The sequence below is a fragment of the Cupressus sempervirens genome, unplaced genomic scaffold, assembly GCF_028749045.1.
Source record: "Cupressus sempervirens isolate cs-2001-9-10 unplaced genomic scaffold, ASM2874904v1 CseChr00s100002_03, whole genome shotgun sequence".
Taxonomy (NCBI): domain Eukaryota; kingdom Viridiplantae; phylum Streptophyta; class Pinopsida; order Cupressales; family Cupressaceae; genus Cupressus; species Cupressus sempervirens.
Genome location: NW_028322207.1, coordinates 4,573,368 through 4,595,324, shown reverse-complemented (window position 1 = coordinate 4,595,324; position 21,957 = coordinate 4,573,368).

Genomic DNA, 21,957 nt, shown 5'->3' with positions numbered 1-21,957 from the left:
TTTGGACTTGGAAAAGGGAATTTTTTTTTTGGAAATTTCAAACACATAGATAACACCTATAAGATATCCCCAAGAATCAACTATTAAAATTCTCCAAAGTACTTTCAAACACATTAATATCAATCCCTTATTTGATGAACCTCCATCAATCAATGGAAACAAGAAAGAACACAAAAGACTTGAAGAAAGGACTATCATTCAAAACCCTAATCAAGATTTAGTACAACTATCCAAACAAGTCGAGGGATTGGGAGTCTAGAAGAAATAGGCTCTCTACACATAAATGGATTTACGTCCTAATCTCTTTGATAAAAATCTATATATGTCTCCATTCCCAAAACATTTTGAGGCACCAAGATTTAAAAAATATTGAGGGAAAAGCAACCTAGTTGATCATATTAGGGAATTATGTGCCTCTTGTACTAAAATCAATGATGAGCCCACCTATCTAATGAGACTATTCCCTCATTCTCTTAGTGGACCTACACTCGAATGGTACTCCAAAATTCCTAGTAACATAAAATATTGGTAAGAATTAGTAGAGAAATTCATCTCCCACTTTTCCTTCAACATTAAAAATGAGGTGACACTTTCTGATTCATGCTCAACTAAACAAAATCTTGGAAAGCCATTTATCACATTATTATTACATTAGAGAAACCTAGTCAGTCAATGCTCACTAAATATTCTTGAAGAGCAACAAGTTAATCTATACATTGAAAACTTAGTCCCTTAATTAATGTATGAAATAAAGATCAAAAGTGCAAGCACCATTGCTAAGGTAATGAAAAAGGGAGATAGCATTAAAGATGCCCTCATTCGCAAAGGCATCCTCAAAACAAACAATGAAAATACAAATACAAAATTTCCTAATGACAAGGCATAATTTTTCTCCAAGAACAAGAATATAACCAATGATGGTATTGTAGATGCACAAACGATCAATACAACAAAAACTCAACTGACTTTAAAAGGTGCAAACCTCACAAATTCACAAAATTCCAATCAAACACCACCTCAACATTAGAAACCTAAGACTTCCATGCTGGATAGATCTCGAAGGCATCCTAGAAAGAAAGATACAAAATTCACACCCTTCAAGATACCTCTTGAGATTGTACTTCAATAGTTACTTAGTAATAACTTCTTGTAGTTACCACCAATCAAAGATGAACTATGAGCTAAAGCCACCAGGTGGCATGACAAAAAATTCTATGATTACCACCACACCAAAGGACACAAGTCCATATCATGTTTTCAAATTAAGCATTATATCCAATTCCTTATTGATGACAATGTGATCATAGCTGATCCATTGCTATTAGCATCCAATTCTGATCATACTATTTTTAAAGATCCTTTGGGTATTCATGATAAACAGTAAGCCTCCAGTTCAAACTATGACTCATAGGATAGCTACACATGCACTGGACATGAATACACCATCAATTGTTTTAACAAGTCCAAATCCCACATATCACATTCACCTTAAAAGTTGAAGACCCTTGCTATGCTATCACCACTTGTTGCACTACCTTACTTGGAGCCCCAGGTAGACCTACATCCCTAATTGGACTTTCCATCTTTGCTAGACCTATGACCCCTAGTAGACTTATTAATCCTACTTCTTTAGATTATAGCCTTGTAGATCAGCTTGGAAAAATGCCAGTGCAAATATCCATCCTAGACTTAGATCCTTGACTAATTTTTAAAAGAGTCTATAGTACCAAATAACATTGATGTTTCCCAAGTCTAGGCCATGGTTGGAAACCTATCTGCATCACAATATATCACCTTTCCCTTCGATGATATTCTTAAGGACAAACCCAACCAAAATGACCCCATTCATCTCAAAGTCTTTATCCATAATGCCAAGGTCATATGTGTCTTGATAGATGGAAGAACGAGACTAAAAATTTATACCCTTAAAGTTATCAAGGTTCTAGGTTACTCTGGAATAGATGTAGATCCCTCTTGCAAAATTACAATAAAGGCCTCTGATGATGGTGAACACTTCTCCAAGGGCATTATCATGTTACCCATAAGATTTGGTCTGAGTACTGAAGACACATTATTCTAGGTCCTAGCTATTGAAATGAATTGCAAAATGATACTAGGACACCCTTGGATTCATGCTATGAAAGAGGTGCCTTTTACATATCATCAATGCCTGAAGTTTGCCTATAACAATGTAGAAGTCACCATCCCTAGTGATCCAAATCCTTTCTATTTTTTGCTAATCTGAGAGAGACCTTGACATACTCCTCAATAAGGACAAGGAAAAGCTAAAGATTAAAGAAAAAGGGAATGAAGAATACTTTATGTCTCAATCATTCCACATTAGGGAGCCAACACTTGCTCCCCAAGCTTATGGTAAATTAGAACTATTGCAAGCACAACATTATGAGATCAATACACAAAATGTCACTTATATCAATTTCATTAGTGGAGGTGGCCTACATTTAGAACATGTCTATGAGAAAACATCTATCTATATTGAGAAAGTAAAAGTAATACAAGCACCCACTTTGATATCTCCTAACAAGTATGGACTTGGGTTTACTATCATGCAAAAAGAAGGCTATCATATATGTAGTGGTATTGGATCTAAAAAAAATGAATGATTGAACCTATCACTACAAAAGGACAACCTCCTTGTTTGGGGGCATGTATTCAAACCATTATGAATAGTTCCTCCTAGTACTAAGGTACCCTTATGTGAGACTGCAAATGTTTCGAATGATGAAAATGCATCTAACAACTAATAATATTGATAGTCCTTATGCTCTTTACCATAACTTTGTTGACCCCAATAACTTACCCGTGGAGAATAAATATGTTACTATAACTCTACTTGTCACTCAAGCTAATCATACACCTTGGATTGATACATTATGGGATCCAAGTCCTCCAACTTCTGAGAATTATCCCAATAATACCATTGAATCATATATCCATAGAAATACCTTTGACCAAAGCCCATTCAACATTGATGATGGCATCCCATCAAGTTATCTTGAACTATTGGATTGGGACCAATGTGGATCACCAATCTTCGATCAATTTGACAAAGATGATGTTCTTATAAATATCTTGGAACTCTATAAAGGCATTACAATTGATGGTACTAAAGAAGAAATCCTTCCTAAATTGAACACATTGGCATATTTTGGGGAGTCAACTTCATCTTCTAGTTACAAAACTGGAAACAAAGGAAAAAATAACAAGCATAGGTCTCTTGATGAAAACTAAAAGGCACCATTAGACCATGAAAAAGAAAAAGCTAAGCATCTCCCAAGGATACAAAATGGGCAAGTTGATGCCATGAATATAAGTTTTATAGCTCTCAACATGGGACACAATATTTTTCTCTATATAATTGAGCTCTCTTGATCATCCTTGAAGTGGGAAGTTGTTGGTCTCAATCCTCTCAATTCTTCCTTGTATCCAGCTATTTATACCCAAATCCTACTACATGAATTGTCCAAAACCCAAGATCACACCTCTATCCAGAAAACCTTTGATTATGTCATCATTAGTGATCCTCCTTACAAAGAATCCTTTGACCTAATTATCCTCAGATGCCTTGATTCATGAGAGGCAGACACTATCTTACATAGGATACACAATGGCATATCTTGAGGCCTTTCCAGTGGTTTAAGTTTAGCTACAAAATTAGAACAAATCTTGCATAGTTATGGTCAATTATGGGTCTAAATATTATAAGTTAGCAACACTAGCAACATATTTTTTTTGAGCAATCCTTAACAACATTCATGATTATGTCTAAAAGTCTTGAAAAAATATCAAAAAAATAACAAATGGTCTTAAAAAAAAACCGAAAATGAGAAAAAGTTATGAAAAAATAGATGCCTTGATGAAAACTTGGAAAACAAGCATCTTGGCATGAAAATTTGAGTCAAGAGAAAAATTCTATTTAAAAGTGAAAACTTGGAAAATAGGTGCTTTGCGTAAGTTCCATGGTGAAAATCTAGCAAACAGGTTCCATGTGCAATTAGTTGTTGCTCCTCCATCTATTGGGATTCCATCTAGTTTATACCCCTTTTGTCATTCCCTGATCACATCCTTCATATTGCAAGACATCCCTAGTCCTTGATCATGGTCCACAAACTGGTTAATATATTGTTATCTTACCCAAGCATTACCAATTTGCATATACTCTATCTTTGGCCTTGTACATAGTTTGTGTCTTGTCTGGGGACATATCACCTACACAGTGCATGATTTTAAAATTGAACTAGAGACATGTCCCTAAGAAAATCTTATCCATTGGACTTATCACATATCATATTGGAGCTAACACTTGTGCATCCTTTATGATCTTGAAAAAATCCTCTAAATTTAGATATGGTCCTTAAAAAATCTTAAAAGTTCAAATCTGATGTTGAAAAAAACCTAAAAATTGTAAAATGTCCTTAAAAAATCCTAAAAAAATTACAAATGTCCTAAAAAGTCCATTAGAATCATAAAATGTCTTGAACAAACCCATAAAAATTAGAAAATGTCCTGAACAAATCCATAAAAATCATAAAATATCCTGAACAAATTGCTAAAAATAATAAAATATCCTAAAACAACCATTAAACATCATAAAATATCTTGAAATTAACCCTAAAAATCATCAAATGTCTTAAAGAAATGAGTAACAGAAAAACATCAAATATCCCCAAAAGCCCTAGAAATCACAAAACCCAACAAAAATTTGCAATAAACCTTGTAAATACTCACTGTGGATAATCACCCCTTTTGCTTAAATATTCACACTTTCAAAAACTAGAACTCAAAGCATTACACTTGAATGCTAATCACACTATTTGAGCAATGTGAATGAATAATCAATCCAACTTGTCACTATCAACCAAAACCAATAGTCAAACCTATCACATTTTCAACCTGTCAAACACTCTTCGAAGACCTAAAAACACTAAAAATGAAAGTAATAATGGGCAATAATAGCTACTGGATCACACTATTTAGTGAGTGATTTATTTTTCCTTTTTTTTTTCTTTGAGCATGTTCCTATGCTACTTGATGATATAAATTGATCTATGAAAGTGATCGGGATGGTTCATAGTCATCTCTTATTTTTTGTCTTTTGAATGCACCTTCGAGAGTCTGGGGCATGCATATATGCCTTAGGAAGGACAATGCCATTTTTTGTTTGCATTGTGCTTGTTTATGCAAAAGGTTTGCATTTGCACTCTAGCCCTTTATGTCATGGTGCATTCAAATCCATTTGCCATATCAAAATAAAGCTCCATTGACATATAGTGCACTTTATGAAAGAAATATTCCTCACCTCATTCTCACTTGTCCTCATCCTAACTGATCCTCATCTTGTCTCCTCTATCTTCTAACATCCACTTCATCTACCACCATGGTCTCATACTCTGATAAACCAAAAGCATTGTCATCCTGCATTCCTGCATATGTCAAGTCCAAAAAAACCTAAAGAAATACATATATGCATAAATATGGTATTCATATCATTTTACATTTCATTTGCATTCATTCCACATTGCTTTACATTTCATTAGCATTCATTCATGAGAAAAATATGTGGCAAAAATAAAGATATCATTCCCTAAGTAGGGTATTTTTTAGAGGTGAATATTCATAATTTTGCAAATTTTAGAAAAATTTTTGCTTGTTATTTGGCTAGTAATTTAAGATTTAATGCAACCTAAATTACCACATTTTTATTAAATTGAGTTCTAAAATATTTAAAATCACTCAATAATTTATTTTATTAGAAAATTTAAACTCAAAGATTCACCACAATATTCAATACATGATTAGATTTGATTCACCTAAATATTATATATTATCGAAGAAATTAAAATTAATTCACCAATAATTATCATAATTATTAGTTACTTAGGGATATATTACCAATATTTAGGTTTCACTATTGATTTAAAATATAATGAAATTATCCTCAAAATTTCCACGAGATAAAACATGTCCAATTTTGATTTGTAATATTCCATGAAGATTAGCGAACTTCTTTATTATTATTGAGATTTGCCAATATCTCCTACTCAAAAATTATGATTTCAAAATAGTTGCCAATGCAAATAATATTTAAAATAAAAAAATTGAGAGGTTTTCCAAGAAAAATAATTTTTTTTTTCAAAATAATGAAAGATTTGCCAATGATTTATATCTTTTTCTAGAGGGGGGTTTCTTAAAGGTTACCTTGTTCCTAAGAATTTGACATCACTAACCAACACATGATATCATTATCTAAAGTCCACATAGAAAAGAATAAATGCATCCATATAAAGCATATAAAGCATTTCCATAATGCATCTCATATAGTCATCATAACATAAGTTCACCTCATAAATGTTTTAAAAAAGTATCAGAGTACATAACCATGGTTTACATCAATACTAATTGCCTGTAGGCATGAACCATGAAAGAGCAATAAAAAGGAAACAAATAGAGAAGCCCCGCTATACATGAGCATGTTTGTATCATCCTATGCTATCCCTAGCCTCATGGTCTCTATCTAGCCTCGAGGATAACCCCTCCCCTGTATCTAACAGCCTCATCAGTCCCATCACCCCTCTACTACTCTACATTCTCTGTGTCCACTATGAATGAGATCTTGATACATGATAGCACTCTACCCTCTACCCTAGTGACACTACCATCTCATTATGATCCCTCTAGTAGTATGTCTCTACATGCACCCTAGTCATCATCATGACCATCTATCAAAAGGACAGCTACCTAATGCTACTAATAAACTCTTGTGACTCCTATATTATCCTCTCTACCCTATACACCACTGTATGCCTCTCTACCATAGCCTGGCCCATCGCTACTATCGCTGCATCCCTCTTTACTATAACTTGGTCTAACTAACCTCATAATACTCTAATCACCTCCAGCAACTCTAACTAGCTCGACTCTATCTATTTTGGGAATAACATCTCCCTATGTCATCCATTGGATCCTACTCTATATCCATTGCTATAGCTTCTATACCTCTATCCACCTCCTCATCTCCTCCCATGTCATCCTCCCCCCATCATCATCCCCACCCACAATATCCCTATGCTCCTCCTCATCATCTCCTTCATCATCCTCATCCCCATCCTCCTCCTCCTCTTGATCATCCCCCACATCATCATCTCCCTCAACATCCTCTCCGTCCTCCTCTCCATCCTACCCATCCTCCCCCTCATCATCTCCTCTCTCCTTATAATCCTCCCCATCCCCCTCATCATCTCCTCTCTCCTTATAATCCTCCCCATACCCCTCCTCATCCTCATATTCACCTTGCTCTACCTATGATCTTGCTTGTGGTACTGGCACTACCAGATCTATCAATGACCTTAGACAATGCTAAAAAAATTGCCTATCATATGCTATTGTCAAACCCACAACTACCACATCTTCCACTTCTCCTCACAACCTAGGTTGTAGCTCCTCCAACTATACATAATCCAACTATGTTTTGATTAGTACTCCCCACTCCTTGATCTTTGTTCTACACTATGCAAACAATTCTAGACCTATAGGCACATCCTCCCTCTCCCAAAAGTGTCAATGGACCCTCTCTAGAAGGTATATCTTGATCACCAAGTGTCTAATCATAGTGTGCCCTATCAAATAACACTCCCATCTATAGTGTGGGAGGTGGGCCTCATCATTATCCCACCTTTGGAAATCCTTGTATGATCTCCATATAAACTATGTCATGGTGTCTAGCTGATGTCTGAAGAATTGGGTGTATCCCAATGATCCTCGTGCTAATATCCTTCTATAGCTATATGCATAGGGCATATCCTCAACTAGCTTCCTCTCTAAAAGTGGCCTAAACACACAATATAATCATAGGCCTAGATCTATAGCTATGTATCTCCAGTACTAAATGCCAATCCACCTTTTGTATGCCACTTAGTGAAGATAATAGTACAATATACAAAGCATACAAGCCCCCTAGATAAACATGGTCCCTTCCATAGCCATCCTCTCAAGCACTCTACCCCATCTAACAAGAAATCCATGTCCTTGGCTATAAAGTATCAACAATACGCGCATAACCTAATAAATAATTGCATTGAGATACTCATGTCATGCCACCAGTATATCCCATATGATCTCATAGTCTCAGATCCCTAGCTTTGTGTCTCCACACCTAAACATCTAATGAAGAGTTTCTTTCCCAATCACTAGGTCATAAAAAAAAAAATCTCCATGGATTGGAATTTTTAAGATGCACCATACATCCTCTAAGGTCATAGTAACCTCCCATGTGGGCAGATGAAATGAACTAGTCTCTGAGTGCTACCTCTTTGTAAATGCTATCACCAAAGCTCTGTTCCTTCTCACCTCAGGAATAAATGTAATATGATAGAGCACACACCCTACTAATATCTCATGCTCACTAGAGGTCATTTGATGTCATAACAACAAGCTCTAAGGCTCATGTCCCCTTGTCTACAACAGGGGAAAATCCTCCTGCGTAACTGAATGGATTATGCTAACCTTCTGTGGAGTTTTATTAAGTTTCACCTATGTTTGACCCACATTTGACCTAGTTTGATCTTGGATTGACTAATTTTGAATTTTTATTTATTTTTGACAAAGTTTACCTATGTTTTGAACTCTTTCTACGGTTTTGAACATGTCTACCAAGTTTCAGGTCATTTTGAGCTCATTTGCATCATTTTGACCCTTTCCCTACCTATTTGTCAAATTTTTCTTAAATCTAAGTTAGGTTTGACTAATTTTGACTATATTTGACCATTTTTTCCTAGGTTGACCTATGTTTTGAACTCTTCCTATATTTTTGAGCATGCACACCAAATTTTGGGTCATTCCTAGTTCATCTACATCCTTTCCTACCCTTTGCATCATTCTTTGTTAGCATTCAACTAGGTTTGACCTAAATCTCACCTAAGTTTGAGTAAGTTTGACCACTTTGTCTAAATTTGACTAAGTTACCCTATGTTTTGAAATTATCCTAGGATCATGGTCATGTGCTCCAAGTTTTAGGTTGATCCAGGCCCATCTAGACCCTTTTTGGAGCCCCAAAGCATTCTGGAGCGTAGTTGGGGCCCTAAACTATGCCAAGGGTGTACTTGGGCATGCCAAGTGCACTTAGTACACAATTCATCATGCTACATGTGCAATGAGTGTAGTTGGTCATGTTTTGAGTGCAGTTGGGGTGTTTGGATACCCTAAACTGCCTCGGGGACCCTGAATGGGCCCTACTTAACACCTAACTAAAACCCAAATGCAATAAAAGCATAAAAGTACACAAATATGGCCTAGATGTACTCATTAGTGGTTCTATATCTTCCCTTTTCTAGTAGGTACACATTTTTTCACCATGGTGTTGCTCCTTGGGTAGTCGTTCCATCTTCCTTGCTCCAAAGCCTTTTATTCCAATTGAGAGGATGAAAATGACCTCAAAACCCTCTCCAATCCCATTTATATCCCTATTACTACCTAGATGGATAAGAAAGAGGCATTTTCTATATTGTTCATGATGCTTTTTCCACTCTGAAGCCCATAACTTTCACATTTGAGCTCTAATTTATGATCTATTAATTGTTGTGCCTTTATCTTCTTATTGTCAAAAAATTGACCTATCATATGCCTATCCAAGTCAATTTCTTAAGGGGGCACCCATATATACCACCCCTATTGGTGCATGCTTTTATGGATTTTTCATTAGTATTCTTTGACACAATGCTCTAAATCACATTGTATCAAATATGGAAAAAATGTAGACACTAAAAAATGGTTCACATCTATAGTTTAATCACATTTACACACTAACTTATCCCATTTTCTCATTTTACTAATTCTGATCTTTTGGCCAACTTTATTGTCATCTAATATTATTTCAACAATATTCTCCATCATTCATATCCATTTTCACATCAATTGCAGACCATTTCATAATCCCATTTGCTCAATCTAGAACCATTTCAACATCATCAAAATCCTTTCTAATCAACTCAAAATCATCTAAAATCAACTTAGAATCATCCTGAATTAACCTAGAATTATCCCTAATCAACCCAAAACTGTCCCAAATCAACCATAACCAACTCAAAATATGTCAAATATTTCAAATCAATCATCATCTGTCAAAGCCTAGGCATTGTCATGTCTCCTAGTGCCTTGGAAAACTATCAAATCTGACCTTAGTATTGTCATGTCCCTCAGCGCTAGGTCAAACTATTATTCTTATCATCCAATCATTGACATTGTTGAGTGCCTGAGTGTTAGATCATGGCATTATCAAACCAATTGAATAACATTGACAATATCCACCGATGTAATTATGATAAATCTTATCAATCAATTTTGATCCTGTAGGATTTACAATGTCCATTAAATGTTACATATTCTTAATCCATGTCTTGTGTCCTTGGCATGTTATCAATCCTAATTAGTCATTCAATTTGATCATGGCTTTAGTCTACCCATCATCATCCTAGTTGATTTGCATAATCATCATATTTCATCAAAGGATATTGTCACATTTTATCAAATTTAATTTGACTAACTTACCCTATAGGGTTAGTTAACTCATACTCTAATCCTATGTTAGTCTGATCAATATCATCACACATTACTAAACATTCTTCCTAAATAACATTCTCAATTAACTAATTGATTCATCATTCTCGAACTATGGGAATTTTCAATTTCTTAAGTTCTATTTTCCACCTCTAATTTCCATTTTACCAATTTTCATTTGTGTGGATATATGGATTTTTAATTCAAATATTCCACATAATCTTATCACATAGATATAACACATCATAGATTCTATCCTCACACTTGGCTAAAATATTTCATAATCCATATATTTTATTCCTTACACATGTCTATAATAAGCCTCCATTATCATAGATTCTTGGTTACAAGTGGCTTTGAGGTTTTATATGCACATCATAGATTCTCCTCCACTTTTATCTTTTTTGACTTCCATGCATCATAGAATCTTACAAGTGGATTTGAGGTATCATATGCATGTCATAGATTCTCTTCCACTTTTAGACATGTTGACTTTCATGTGTCATATAATCTTACATTTGGCATATTGTGTCATGGTTGTCATAGATACTCTAAGGAATATCATGCTAGGTTTCACATTTGTGTTGACAAGGGTCCATCCTCTCATTCATTGCTCCCCTCTTATAGGCTGGCTATAAATTGAGCATTCTTGCTCCCATTTCTGGTCCTTAATCTTTTAGAATCCTTAAGAGCCATGTTCTTAGAGTCTTCATCTTTAGCATCCATTAGGTTCAAAATCACTCTTCTAGTATTCTCAATAGCATCATCTCATTAATAAGATTTTTCTTTGAATTGTGTGCACTATATGCAATTGGAGCTACATCAAATGGAGAAGAAAGAAGAACTTGGGAGATAAAACTAAAAGAGGGAGTTTTACATATGTTACTTTCTTTATTTTAGTTTTTTAATGGTAGTTTAGAAGGGTTTTTTTAGCGTACAATTTATTGAGTTTTGTGATTATTCATAGTATGCTAGGTTCGAACCCATTTTTTGGCCCGACACTATTTAAAGCACATAAAATGTAATGATAATTTGAATGATAACCAAAAAGGACCACTAAGGTGTAAGCCACAAAATATGTATTGATTTAAGGAGATTTATATTGGAAAAATCAAGAGGTACTTTACTCTTGTGTTTATAGATGTATCAATTTGAAGTCATTCTCAAAGCAGTGAACAAAGGAGTTTGTGGCAGTCATTTTTCAACAAAGATCACAACTCATAAAATCTTATGTAAGGGTAATACTGGCCACAACTCTTTAAGGTTTTCCATGCATATGTAATAAGGTGTAAAGCATGGCAAATTTTTTTTGGGAAGCTAAAATACGATGATGCTTTTCCCTTAAGAACCTTATAAATAGAGGAACCTTTCTAAATATGGGGAATTGACTTTATAGGAGAGATAAGTGATAAATGGAATGATGGACATAGTTAGATATTGGTATAAACCAATTACTTTAATAAATGGGTAGAAGCCATACCTACCCAATAATCTGAGTAAGGTTGTGATTAAATTTCTCCATTGACTTTATCTTTGTAACATGACCAATAAGCTCCATATTTTGTTTATTTTCATAAAGTGTTGAAGTCAAAATACTACTAAGTTTTGTCCCTTATAATTATTTATAATTCTATGAGCATTTAAATATCAATTTATGATAGGATAATTTTGAACATCTTAAATTTGAACATCATAGATATAGTAAAATGTTAGTTAGTTTCCTTATATATATATCTAATTTGTCTCCTTATAGAAGGTGTTAGACTTCAATCTAGACTTGTTTAAGATTACATATTCATCTAATTCTTTCCTCATTGATACTAAAATTGTTCACAATACATATATAATATTATAAAGTTGTACATAAAAAGCTTATAGTATTGACTCTATTGCCCCTTAAATTTAGGCATTGGTCCATTCATTATTTGTGTTATATTGGTTCATAACTAGGGAATATTGCATCTAAAAATCATTCTATGAATTTGTGAAGTCAATTAAATTATCTCAAAAATTTTCACAACTTTATTCTAGTAGTGGACATTACAAGTTTTACAAATATATTTCCATTTGGAGTATTTTCATTACATTAATAATCATATTATCTACTACAAACATTGTTGGGCTCTACCCTCGGCCATGTAGAGCCAAAAGTGCATAGATTTTGGATCCAATTGGTCAATCCTATCACATTAGCTAGAACTAATTAGGGATTCTATAGGAGAATTAGAAAAAAAATTGGGTTTTAAATCTATAGTTTTATGAACCAACATGTGGAACAACATATTTCTAAATTGATAAACTAGCAGTCCTATTAATTGGCATTATAGAAAGGCAAAAAAAATTCATATTCATAGATGGGCTATCTGATACACTAAAATGATGGGTCAAATCTTTAAATCCTCCATCATTTTAGACAACCATAAAAAAGGGGGAGATAATTGGGGCCTTCTTCAAAGGGGGAAACCTTTGATAAAGGACCACCACCAAAACTAGATAATGACAAAAAACCTTTTATTAGAGACACACCTCCTAGAATCATAAAACTATGTTATGTTGTCATTATAGCCATTATGAGTTTCTAGTCATGCCTTCAAATTGATAAATACTCTAGCAACATTTCAATCATGTGTGAATCATATTTTTAATAAATAGTTGAGGAAAATCCTATTAGTTTTATTTAATGATATATTAATTTGCAACAAAACTTGGGAAGAACACTTGAAAAATATTGATGAAGTTTTAGGCATAATGAAATCCCAATCTTTTTATGTAAAATCTTCTAAATGTGAATTTGGTATGAATTTTTTTTAATATTTGAAGCACATGATCAGTGCTAAAGGCATGTAGGTACACCCAAAAAAGATCATATTCATTTTGGATTGTCCAACTCCACAAAATCTTTCAAATCTAAGGGGTTTCTTTGGTTTATGAAGTTATTATATTAGATTCATGAGAGAATTTTCACATCTTGGAGCACACTTAAAAAGGGGTGTTCAAGTGGAATAAGGTAGCACAACATGTGTATGATAAACTTAAGGAGCTAATTGCTCTTGATTAATCAACCTTTTGTAATAGAATGTGATGGTTCAAGTGAGGGAACATAAGAAATTTTAATGCAAAAAAAGCATCCTATAGCTTATGACAACATGACATTGAATAGTGTTGAAAGGTTGTATTCAATATATGATAAGGACATATTGGCAATAATGCATGTACTAGATAAATTTAGACAATATTTAGTTGGTGGTAGATTTGTGGTTAGAATTGATCATAAAAATTTGAAATATTTCTTGAGATAGAAATATTTGAATAACAAGTAAAAAAAGTGGATCAGTAAGATCCAACTTTATGATTTTGAAATTGAATATGTTAAGGGTAAGAACAATGTGATTGCTAATGTGTTATCCAACAAGCCTGAAATAAATGCTTTATTATGGGTAACAACTAATTGGATAGCTCTTTTATTAGTAGAATATTGTAAGAATTCATTTTATTGTGATTTAATAGATGAGAATGTTCATGATGATAGATACAAGACTCCAAATGATGTTATTTACTATAAAGATATAATCATTTTAGTAAATGGCTAGATAAATTAAAAATCAGAATTATGCAAGAAGTTCATGATTTACCCTTGGTAGGAAATCAAAGTTATTTAAAAACTTACAAGAAAATCCACAAATGATTCACATGGAAAGGGCTCAAGGATGATGTGTTGCGTTACATTGAGAAATGTATTACATATCAGCTAAATAAAATCGAGCATCTATATCCAATAGGGTTATTGCATCTTTTACCCATTCTAGAACATAAGTGGGAAAGTATATCCATGGATTTCATTATTGGATTACCCCAAAGGCTATATTTTTGTAATGATTGATAGATTACCAAAATATTCACATTTCTTTGCGATCACTTCAAATTTTACAACTATTCAGATCATAGAATTATTTTTCAAGGAGGCTTTCTACTTACATGGCTTACTAAAGAATATAATTAGTAATAGAGACAATATATTTATGATAATCTTTTGGGAGGAATTATTTAGGTTAATAGGTACAAAGTTGAACTGAAACACTAGCTACCATCCACAAATAGATGGTCATATAGAAATAGTAAACAATTGGGTTGAAGAATATCTTTGTGATTATGTTACTAGGCATAAATAAAGATTTGGTTTGATGGTTAAATTTGGGAGAATATTGTTACAATGTGACATATTATGTCTATCAGTATGATTCCATTCAAGGATTTGTATGGGTATGATGATTTATCTTTTGTTGATCCTAACTTTGACCACAATTATATGCCCAAATCATAGATATGGCTTCAAGAATGTCCAAACATTTTAAAAGTAACTTAAGGAAAACTTGAAAACTGCATAGAATCAACCAAAAATCTATTTAGACAAGAAACATACAAAGCACAATTTGGAGAAAGGCAAGTTGGCTTATCTTAGATTGTAGCCATATTATTAGTCTTCACTCAAACAAAGTGGAGATGAGAAATTAAAGCCCCAATTTTATGGGCCTTATCAAATTGTTAGGAAAATTGGTACAATCGCTTATGAACTAAATTTACCAAAGGATGATAATATACATAACATATTTCATGTTTGATAATATACATAACATAAGAAAGCATTAGGAAAACAAGCGACAATATCAAAACAAGAAGAGAAGTTGGAAGCCATACCCAAAAAAATGGATACTTGAGAAAGGCATTTGTGTAAAAAATATATCAAGGAATATTTGATATAATGGAAGAATTTTCTATTAGATGATGTTACTTGGGAAGGTGAATAGGTGTTACTGCATCCCAATTAATAGTTTCTTGTGGGAAAGCAACTCCAGGAAGGGGAGACTATAATGTCCTTCTGAGTGTAATAAAAATGAAGATATTAGTTATTTAATATTTATTCAAATATTCTAAATAAAAATATATTAATTAATTAATTAATTAATTTTTACATAAAATAATTATTTAGTTAATAATTAAGGGGGATTATTAATTAAATAATTAGTTCCTTCTACAAGAATTTTAGTTGGAGAAGAGGAAGTTTAGTATAAGGGATAATTTTAATTAGGAGTTTGATCTTACAAAGGGGCATGATTGAATTTGAATAAGATTTAATTGTCAAAGATGGTTCAAAGACATTCCTTTCAATAAGCAAATTTATCTTGACCTAGTGGAAACTATGTGAAGGTGAAGAATTCTATGTTTCTTTATATTTGTAGGCATTATTAAACTTATTGACAATGATAAATAAATTTATTTAAGACAATCATCAGTTGGAGGGTGATATATGGTAATTCATTTATAAAATACAAATATTTATTTTTATCTATATGTACCAATAGAGATTGCCTAATATGAAACAAAGGACAATTGTGTGTTATGGAAAGTTAACAAGTTTTTACTATCTTACCCCCCAAAAAGCATACCTTGGACAAGCAAAGAAACCTTTGTCATTTCTAAACTGGTGTCAAGCAAATATAAAGTAAGGGATAAAGAGAGTTTTGATGGCACTCCATTTGGTCAAACATTAAGAGAACTATTAGGCAAAACCAATGATAATGCTCATACATGGAAGGAGGTTATGAAAAAAGGTGGATAGAGACAAGAAATGTGAAACACAAATGTGGAAGGAAGTTGTTGAGCAAATGTAAGCCAGAGAAAAAAATTGTTCATCAGTGGAGAAAAATGTGGTATCTGTAAACTATGTTTGGAGAAGTCCCCACTTTCAGAAGTAATAATAGGTCCTATTTTTATTTACAATATTTTAAACTTAAAACTTTGATCATATTTGTTTTGAAATTAAATTCAAAATATTTAGAGTTTAATATTTGCATATAATTTTAATATTCCCTTATGTATTAAACAATATGAGTCACAATTAAAATTGAAGAAATTTGGAAATATATTGGAATTTGTTATATTAAACTAACAATACCACCCAAGAAAAGATTCTACATGTTTATCTTTAAGCCCAAGTTGCCTATTGGTGTACATCACTTAGTCATTTCCAAGGCAACATTGGTCGGTCATCACTATGACCGAACCATCCAAAAAAGGCCAAGGTATAAAGGACTTATATATATTTCTTCACATGCTAAGAAAATTAAAGGTTTTTGAGCACCCCAGTTGAGGCCGAGCCGGCATACATGCTAAGTAAAAAATTGAAGACTGAGCATTGGCAAAGTTAGCTAATGTTGAGTGAATTAGTATATGTTGAGCCTATAGTGTTGGAATTTACAAGTGGGAAGATTTACTTCTGAGAGGGAGGGGTTGAATCAAAAGTAACAATATTTAACCTCTAAAACCTTTTATAGCTAAAATCATTCACATGCATCTAATTCATCTAATAAACATGAAAATAAATACATGTATGAAAATAGATAACACAAGATTTTGGTAACCCAAAAACACTCCAAAAATGAGAAGGTAATATTGGGGTGGGGATGACACCCATAAAGTATCACTACAACAATATGTAATTGTTTAAGATTACAAGGTTTTACAACTTCCAATGGTCTGCCTTATGAAAGGCCTATCCTGTTAAAGACTTTACACTCTGTTAAAAATGACCTGGTTAAATGATTTACAAACACTCACTTGGAATGTTACCGTTAAAGGATTTAGCACCTTGTTTAAAGGCTTACAACATGGATATTAAACCAACCTATCATCATAGGATTTTTATTCCTAATACAATGGCTAGAGAGTATTAGAAAGTCTTGACTTGATGACTTGCAATCTTCAATTTCTGATTCCAGATCCTTGTTTGGCTCTATCTGTTCTGATCCTTGCTTGATCTGATATGTCTCTCCTCAAAATTTTGATACTCTATTCTTGATCAACTAAATTTTGCAATGTTGTTATGCTCTTTTTAAGTCTTTACACCCCTCTGCACTTCACTAGCATTCTCCCATAAACTCTTACTCATGTGCACATACAATGGGGTTTCATCCTCCTTTTAAAGGCTTAGGGTTAGGTATGAATCTATGATCAATATTCATTCTTCTTTTCTTGCTCAATTCTTTCACTTTTCCTATTGGTTGCATGCCTTCTCCATTTTTCTAATTCACTGTATGTTGATTACATAGGTAATGCAAAATATTCGATCTTATCTTCAGGATCCTTCAAGATTCATCTCGAGTCTTCTCAAAAATGGTTTACATCTGAGTTTGTGAAGACACTAACTCATATGTTGATTCTATGTTACTCGACACTTAATAATTTTTGATTCTTAGCACATATAGGAATTCTATCTCACTCAGCTCCTCTGGTAATTCTATTTTGCTTGGCATCTATACTTTGTTTGACACCTATAATGACTTGGCATCACTTATCACTTGACACTTGATACTTGCTCAGCACCTGAAGTTCACTTGACACCTATTAAATTTTTGTCTCAACACATACTATAGCTTGGCATCTATATTATACTTGACATCAACTTAAGAATTGGTTAAGTGTGTTGAAACTCAATTGTCAAAACCAATCTGAGACCAACATATAGAAGTTGAGTGATAACATGAATGTTAGTTATGACCAAGCATCAAAACACTCAAGTGCCAAGTAAACCAATTTTGACATATGAGTTTTTAATGACACAAACACTTATGTAAATCATTTTAGCTAACTTCTATGCAATATTTACTGGTTGTAGAGAAAATTAAAGAGTTGATTATACATTTTGGTAGAAGACATTAATCCTAAGAAAATAAGATGAACCAATTAGAAAATCAAAAGGGTAAAATGAAAAAAGGATGGAATATGGATCATTGATTAGGATCTAGAAATTTCTATAATTTTGTATTTAAGAAAGGGTTCTAACCCTAAATCAAGATGGATAATGGTGAATAGAATGGAGAAGTGAAATGTGAAGTAGCAAAAAAGCTTAGAATAGAGCAAGGAAGGCTAAGTCAGATAGGAGATCAGATAGAGAAACCTAGTAGTGAAGGATATAACATAGCATATCAGATAAGGAGATTAGTTTGAGGCATTGAAGAGACTAGATCTGTAAATAGCTTGTAGATAAAATTGAAGGATCGGGTATAGAATTAGTTTTGATAGATTGAGTGAGGGAAAATATCTTAACAAAGTGGTTCTTATTGACCTTATCTAAATCTCCTAACATATTCCTTACTCCATTGTAAGTGTAAAATTGTTTAATCAAGGTAAGAACTAATAGTCTTGTAAATATTTTAATAGATCAGACCCCTCACAAGGTAGATCATTAGAAGTGATCAAATTATAGCCCTAATAGGTGGAATTTTTTGTTGTATCAATAAAGATTTGTGGGTTTCATCCCCACCCCAATTTTATCTTCACTTTGAAGTGTTTCTATGTTACCAAAATCTTTGTATTATATGTTTACATTTTCATGGATGTTGTGCTTAGATAGATTTCATTTCAAAATTACAAGTTTATGATTATATGGCTTGAGATTTAAGATATGAGATGGATTAGGAGTGAATATAGTAACTCCAATATATTGTTTTAACAAGTGAAAAGTTTTATAGATCCTAATTCATGCCCCCTCTTAGTATCCTATTTCCTAATAAGAATTCCAACAATTGGTATTAGATCCCTAGTTCTCTTGAAAGAATTCTAATAGCTTGAGAGTAGAGATCTTGGAAATGGAGGAATATAAAATATGAAAGATCATTGAGAACTAGAGGATTGAAATCTAGATCATACTGTAATAACTTGAAGGAGAAAAATATGAGTTAAGAAGATCCTTAAAGAAAATAAAAGATATGGCCATTTAGAAGAATGGCATAGTATGAAAGGAATTTGAAGTCAAAGACTTTCTTAACAATGGAAATACTAGTGATAGTGATGCAACAATATCATAGCTAATGGAGAAGAACACCTTTCTGACAAGAAATTCAATTAGTAAGACTATGTGAAGTGACTAAAAAGAAGAAAGCTAAAGAATATAAGATCACAACTAAAGAAGAAAAAAGACAAATGGATACGAGGCTTGAAGAAAGATCATTTGATGTGTAGAAGCTTACACATAATCAACTAGATTTGATGAATCAATTGTTACTTGTAAATTAGGAGTAGAACATAAAGGACATGGAGATCACAAAATTGAGATCCTAGAGTGACCAACTAAGAAATGAGTTGAGATTTGAGAAAGAACTTCTAGAAAGAATGAACAAACCAAGTGAAGCTATTAGATACTTTGAAGAACTAATGAGATCACCAAGGATATCTAGTGATACTTCTGGTCTAGGAAATGCCAAGTACTCTTTATCTACTGAATTGGGAGACTCATCAAAAAGTGGAGAGAAAAGAAAAGAAAAATCCAAATGCAAACCTACATGTCATCATTATGGAAAACTTAGACACACAATGAACATTTGTAGAGGAAAAAATGGTATGCAGAGCTCTAAACCTAAGTTTACTGGTAACTATTTCAATTGCAAGAAATAGGACACCAAGCACATGAATGCAAGTCAAAGACAAGTGATGTACCTATTACACATAGATTTCAAGGACATTGTTATAATTGCCAAAAATTATGGATATAGAACTCAAGAATACAAATCCAAAGAAAAAGTCCAACTGGAAATCTAAAGGGAAAACACATGCACCTAAGAAAGGTAACTCTTACAATTGGGATTACAACACATGGTATAATTGTCATTATTGTGGAGAGGATGGACACATTCTAGAGAATTACATTAAGACACATTTTAGAGGGAATCACAAGAAATGGCTAAATGGAAACCTAGTTTGTTTCACTTGTCTTAAAGTTGGACATGTTAGAAAGAACTATAGGACCCAAGCACCAGCACCAACATAAAAAAAAAAAGGAAAAGGGAAAGTTGAGATAAGTAAATCATGGAAAGTAGAGTTGGGATCACCCATTTCAATGGATCGAGTGATCACACCACATCCAGCTAAGAGACTATATATGTAAATGTTATATCATAGTTCATTTCATAAAATGTGATTAAAAGTCCATGTTGACATGAATCAAGATGCATTAGGATAGATCTAAGAAAAGAATTGGATAATGGAATAAGTTTCACTATCAAATGCCAAGCATAAGTAATATAGTCTATATTAATTGAGCATTACAATATAGACCAAGTGCTTACATCAATTGAGTTGATGTATTGGCCGAATGAACTGATATTGACCAAGTCAAGTGATAGTGACCGAGTATTTTAATGAAAAGAAGTGTGAAAAAAACCTATGAAGGCCAAGACAACTGTTGTGAACCTACCATTGTAAAAACACATTTATTATAGACCTAACTGGACAATATTGAAGGCATATATAAAATTTTGGTACTCATTTTCATTTTATCAAGTGATTTTAAGTGCACCCAATTCAAAGGTGATTAATTAATTTCAATGACATAACAAGAAAATCACAGTGTGTCATTGGAGAATTGGAAGAACTCAGTAAGTAAAGTTTTTAGTGCTGAGTTAAGTTATTTTCAAATTTATTGAAGCAAATTTGTTCAAAACCCTAGTTTAGAAATGACATCCTTTGCATCTTCATTTGCTAAGGAAATGTTGAAGTAGAGTAATGCAGAAATTGTTAGGAACAATTAGTGTCCACTAAAATTTAAGGAATATCCTAACATTGCATTGACTGGTGATGAATTTAGTTCCCTATCATCAATTCCACCAAGAGTATTGATGACTCAAGATGTGATATTGTGCTACATGTAAAAAGTGGTAGAAATTAGAGATTATGAGCTTTAAGAAGTGTATGGAAAACTTTGTGATAATGGAGTTTTGAAGGATGAGAACAAAATTGTTTTTGAGAAAGAGATAACCTGTGCCCTATCTTTTCCAAAGGTTTTCAAATTTGAATGGATAAAGATTGTATTGAGCCAAGTTCATGACATGAAGATATGGATAGAGGGTCAACCAATAGATATTAATAAGGCTATCATTCACCAAGTTACATGTTGCCCCACTTTTGACAAACCAAAAACCATGAGATGTGCTATGAAAGATGTCATTGAACAACAAACATAGGCAAAATGAAATGGTCATAGTATGTTAATCAATGGGATAAAAGACCTATTTATTGATTTTTCACACAAATTTTATCATTCAAGTTGACTAAATAACATACCTTGCATTGTGGTGGATCTAGGATAGAAAATTGTAAAGAAAGATCATAGTTATGATCTTGCCGAGCTATTGAGAAAATAAGTAATCTAATTAGTCAGTAGGGAGAAAATTTTGAAGCTATAATGGATAATTATTTTGAGGAATTTAAAAATAATATGAAGAATAGGATGACGATACTCAAATTAATGATACATCATTATTTTGATCATATATGCTTTATGGCAGATGCAAATTTTATCTAGGCATAGGAAACACTACCAAGGGTTGCATA